The sequence below is a fragment of the Bos grunniens genome, chromosome 14 (genome assembly GCF_055505025.1).
Source record: "Bos grunniens cultivar Pamir isolate PY7600 chromosome 14, Bosgru_T2T1.0, whole genome shotgun sequence".
Classification (NCBI taxonomy): Eukaryota; Metazoa; Chordata; class Mammalia; order Artiodactyla; family Bovidae; genus Bos; species Bos grunniens.
This window is the reverse complement of record NC_141178.1, coordinates 20,662,203-20,667,590: the sequence shown is the minus strand read 5'-3', so window position 1 is coordinate 20,667,590 and position 5,388 is coordinate 20,662,203. Positions and strand designations below refer to the sequence as shown.

The following is a 5,388-nucleotide window of genomic DNA, read 5'->3' as shown; positions in this document are numbered from 1 at the left end:
AGCATATTCCATGCCTGCCCTTCTCCCACCATTCCCCAGCATGCTGCTGTGTTCCCCCTGACTCCCCAGCTGTGAGCACACTCTGCACTTGGGTCTTGACTTGCCTGTTCCCTCAGCTGACTCCCTCCCTCCCTTCTCACTATACTGAGACCCAGCCAGGCCTGAGGTTTAGACCAAACCCCACCTTCGCATCCCTCAGAAAAGCTTTCCTGATTTCCACCCATATGTGACCACTTCCTGCTCCAAACTCCTCGTGTTTTTGTTCAAATCCCTCTTTTAGTATTTGTCATAATCTGTCTCCTGCATTATTTGCCTATTTATTCATTCACTCTACGTTTGTTCAATATTAGTCAACATTTTTTGAGCATGTTATACATACCAGGCACTCTGCTAGGCTCTGGAAACTCAAAGGTCAAACAGAAAACTTACTCTTTAGGAGTTCCTACATGGGGCAATTAGCATGAACAGCAGTCACACCAGAACGAGGTATAGACTGCCAGGTGTGCAAAGAGCAGAGGGAACTCTGAGTTACAAGGCCACTAATTAATTGCATCTTAAGGTACAGTGAGCCTGTCACTTCCTAGGTGATCTTAGAGGCTGTTTGGCAAGACCATAGGTATGGAATCAGGCAGCACAGGTTTTAAATCCAGCCCTGTCACTTAGAGTTACCTGTAACTAGCCATGCCAACTTCAATAATATCATCTGTAAAATGGGGTGCTAACAGTACACACCACACGAGGCTGCTCTGAGCACTTAGGAGTGATGAATATAAAATGCTTAGCATAGTGCCCGATACTTTGTAGGTCCTCAGTAAATATCAGTTGGGCTTCCTGGTGGCTCACATGGCAAAGAATCTGCCTGCACTGCAGGAGACCTAGGTTCAATCCCTGGGTTGGGAAGATCCCCTGGAGAAGGGGAGGGCTACCCACTCCAGTATTCTTGCCTGGAGAATTCCATGGACAGAGGAGCCTGGTGGGCTACAGTCCACAGGGTCACAAAGAGTCGAACACAACTGAGCAGCTAACACACACAAACATCATTTATTCATGACGCTCCATCTCGAAGACTTGGTGCCTTTGGAGGTAGGGGTGGGAAGGGAGGAAGAACATCAAACGTCATGTGCAAAGGCATCAGGGCAGGCATCAGTGGGATTCTCAGTGAGGGTGAAGGGTGGTGTAGGGAGCACAGGGAGAAGAAGATGGAAAGAGGGCAGGGCAAGGCGGAGAACCCAGTCTCCCTCGGGGCAAAGATGGAGTCTTTCTCACTCTGTACCTTGTACCTTGGGCAAGCTCATAATCCCTCATTTCAATGTTTATTAAAATGAATTCAGTGGTTGGATCCAATCCTTTCCAGGGATATACTCACTTTTCAACTGAGAAACTGTGAGCCAGCAAAAAGAAGGAAAAATAAAAAGAACTTCCACAAGTTTAGCCCAGAGAGATGCGTTTAGAACAGAGAGCTGCATATGGAGGCCGCCTCCTAGGGCTGCTCTCCAGCAGTGGGCGAGGCTGGGCACCGGGGGTCCCCCGGCGGCCTAGACCCTCCACCTGCCCTCATGTTCCCGTCTGTGCCCTCGTGGGATCCGAGCAGCCTGGACGAGGGATGGGACGTTGTATGAGAAACCAACTGTGCCACTGGATCCTCTTCTGGAGTTCAGGCTCCTGCTCTGGCGGGGTCAGCTGAGGACACATGGGAATGTCTCCTGGTTTTCCAGCTCTTTACTTATCCTCCTTCTCAGGCCTCTTAACAATGCCATATAGCCAAGACAGGTGAGTCAAAAGTCCCCGGGGCCTATGGCAAGCAGCAATTATCCTCCCAGTCATGTTTTGTTGACACCTGCATACCCAGAAGTCTCATCCTGCAACACTCAAGCTGGTTTCTAACCACACCCCTTCCAACAGGATGGACTCACCTCTGCCAAGGTTATAGGATTTGCCAGAGGTCAGAGAGCGGGTTCTCCAGCAGGCAGGAAGGCTCTGAGACCAAGCCACTCACACCCTGCCCTGGGTGATGCGGTGACCTTTCAGGAGTTTGCTTCAAAACAAAGATACATACGAACAGGTCTTCAATCCTGATTTTAAAAGAAAGAAAGAAATCCCACTAAAACTTGAACTTGCCATGCAGTGTTTCCTGGTTTTTGATTCAGCAGGGCCCAGAACACTTAAGTGCGCCGTAATAACAATCCGAGTAACCAACACTTCCATAAGCACAGAGGTGCAGCACTTTCCCAAGTGCTGTTCTCTAGTGAGGAGAAGGGGATGACAGAGGATGAGATGGTTGGATGGCACCACTGACTAAGTGGACATTAGTGTGAGCCAACGCTGGGAGATAGTGAAGGGCAGGGAAGCCTGGCGTGCTGAGGTCCATGGGGTCACAAAGAGTCGGATGCAATTGAACGACTGAACAACAACTCTCTAGGCTGCTCAAGGGCAGCCCTGCCCTCGACCATGCTGAGCTGGGCTGCCTGCTCTGTCACCAACTGTGCCTTCTTCTACGGAAAGTGAAAGTGACTCAGTCGTGTCCAACTCTTTGCGACCCCAAGGACTATACAGTCCATGGAATTCTCCAGGCAAGAATACTGGAGTGGGTAGCTGTTCCCGTCTCTAGGGAATCTTCCTAACCCAGGAATCGAACCCAGGTCTCCCGCATTGCAGGTGGATTCTTTACCATCTGAGCCGCCAAATGTCAAAACCTCAGCTCAGGAACAAGCTAGGAAAATAAGTTTTGCTGTTAGAGACTGAGGACCTGGATTCTAGTCTCCCCTGGGCCAAGTAATTAGCTCTGTGACCTTGGCCAAATTATTTAGCTGCTCAGAACTTTAGTTCCTTTCACTGTCGAGTGGACTTAATCATTCCTGCTGGGTTCAGCTCGTGGTGCAAGTGTGAGGCCCAAACAGGAATAATATGTGGGAGAAGCTCTGTGAATGGGAAGAGCTTACACATGGCAGCTTTGTCATGAACTCCTGCTGGTCTCCCTGGCTAAGGAATGGGGTGCCCCTGAGATGTGAGAGTGAGCTGGGGGACTCTAGCCTTCTGAAACAGAACCCCCGGCGATCCCAGTCAGGGTGTCCCAGTGGATGGGCTTTTGTGTGCTGGATGGGGAAGCTGGAGTTCTGAGGTCAGATCTGAGTTCCCGTCACACCTCTGCCCCTTAGCAGTGACAACTCCGAAGCCCTTACTCTCGTATAAACTCTGCTTGTCACCTGTAGTAGGGGCAGGTGTATATGGTAGGTTGGGCTTGTAGAGGTTCTCAATGCAGGCTACACACTGGAGCCACCTGTGGGACTCGTAATAAATTCTGCTGCCTGGGACCCAACCCAGGCCAGTGAATGCAGACCTTGGGGCGGGGGCCCAGCTGCTGTTGTTTTTGCAGCTCCCCAGGTGATTCCTGAGGGCAATCAGTACGGAGGGTCTGTGGGCTGCACGGTGGAATGTATCCACTGCCAGTGCTAGGTCTGACGCCAGCTGGCCCCTACTCAGCCGTGCCTCCCTCCCTTCCACCCAGTCCCTCCGAAGCTCAGCTCTGCCGGATAGTTGAGCAGGGCAAGAGGAAACCTGCAGCGGAGGCCGCAGTTTTGCACCACCCCTGCCCCCGGCCCAGCCAGCTGATGGCGGATGCACAGATCCTGTAGAAATAGGCTCCTGACCCGGGCTGCTCTGCTGTTCTTTCTTCCCTCCCAATCTCAGCAACAGTGCAATCACTCTCTCCTCTCCACCTGCCCCCACATCCTCTCTTCTCTCATTCATTGCACATTTCTTGAGGACTTGCTGCATGTCAGACACTGTGGGAAGCGTTAAGAGTTTCAGACCCAGATAAGGTACTGGGATACCGGCCATGAGACGGAGCCAGTGAGGGAGATGGGTGGAGACTGGGGGAGCGCAGGGATCCAGGAGTCAAGCAGAGCTGGCTCCAGTCTGGATCCACAGAATGGCCCTGTTCACATCACTTAGCCTCTCCGTGAGCCTTTAATCTACAAAATGGGGCTACTCTTCCCCTCCTTCCCAGGTTTGTTGTGAAAATCAAAATAAATGAGGGATGTAGAGAGCCTGCGCACAGTAGGTGCCCAGTTATGACAAGAAGAGAGGCTGGTGTGGGGTGCCCCGGATGCCCGCAAAGCCCAGTGGGCTTCCTCCGTGTCCTCATTTCATCTCATCTCACTGCCACTCCCTCTCCTTTGCCTTTTCTCTCCTTGAATCCTCTCTTCCCTTTCCTTGAACAACATAGGGCATGACCACCGCCTCTCTTCTGTGAACACTTGCATAGTGCAGTTGGCAAACCTTCATTGACTAGCTATTATATCTCTGCTTTCTATTTTTAAAGCACACGGCTAGAATTTAGTACCCTGAACTGCTTTGTGAGTGTGCATGCCTGCTTGTGCGTGTGCATCCTTGCCCAATGTGGCTGCCTGATCAGAGAGACAGGGTGGTTTTCTTTCCTGGGGCCAGAGCAGCTGCTGGGCAGCCTGAATTGGAGCCGCTGAGCCTCTTGGCTGCTGGGGGGGTGGGGGTGGTGGTGTCAGCCTGAGAAGGGAGGACGGAGGGGCTGGTCAGGGTGAAGGCCAGAGGCGTGGGGATTTGGAGCTCTGACTCAGCTCCCCTCGAGGCCTCTGCCTCTGTTCCTGGAGTGAGGCCATCACACAGGCCTGGCGCTGGCTCCCATCCGAGGCCCCACCAGCCCATTTTCCCTGATCACAAGGGAGCTCGCCCTTGGGGCTGAAGGCTGGGGCCTGCTTCCCAGTGACTGTCTGGATTATAGACTGTTGCTTGGGGTGCTCCCAAGTGGGCCTCACTGTACATCACCCCCACAGCCACTGTCCCCTCCCAGCTGCCTGACTTTGCTCCCTCCCGGCCGCACTGATATCACCCACACGGGCCGGCAAAGGCTTGCTTGCTCAGCACACACCCTGCCCCCTGCTCCTGCCCCCCCCCGCCAGAGGCCCAGATTCCTGTGGAGGAGAAAACGTAGCAGCACTCACTCACCAGGAAGCCATACAGGGAGCCTCACCTGCAGACTCCCAGGCCCTGGGATAAGTCTGCTGTGGGAGGAAGCTGATGCTTATATAGAGGTTCAAACCCAAGGGCTGGGTTGAGAATCATTACACGTAAAAAGTCCCCCACAGCCTGCAGCTCACTTCTGAACTGCTGACTGGACACACAGATCTTTGCTCCTTTACTCATTAAACTGCTTGTTGTTGTCTAGTCACTAAGTTGTGTCCAACTCTTTTTCGACCCCATGGACTGTAGCCCACCAGGCTCCTCTGTCCATGGGATTCTCCAGGCAAGAATACTGGAGTGGGTTGCCATTTCCTTCTCCAGGGAGTCTTCCAACCCAAGGTTGGAAACCACGTCTTCTGCTTGGCAGGTGGATTCTTTACCACTGAGCCACCA

The 5,388-nt window shown here is 52.7% G+C and overlaps 1 long non-coding RNA gene across 1 annotated transcript; it reads right to left on the bottom strand.

Annotated features, from left to right (window-relative positions):
* Positions 1–1,022: 1,022 nt before the first annotated feature.
* Positions 1,023–5,079, bottom strand: LOC147359159 (uncharacterized). Its single transcript, XR_015140175.1, has 3 exons — positions 4,981–5,079; positions 1,914–2,072; positions 1,023–1,792 (listed from the first exon to the last, which is right to left on the bottom strand). It is a non-coding gene; the product is annotated as an uncharacterized LOC147359159 (long non-coding RNA).
* Positions 5,080–5,388: the final 309 nt, after the last annotated feature.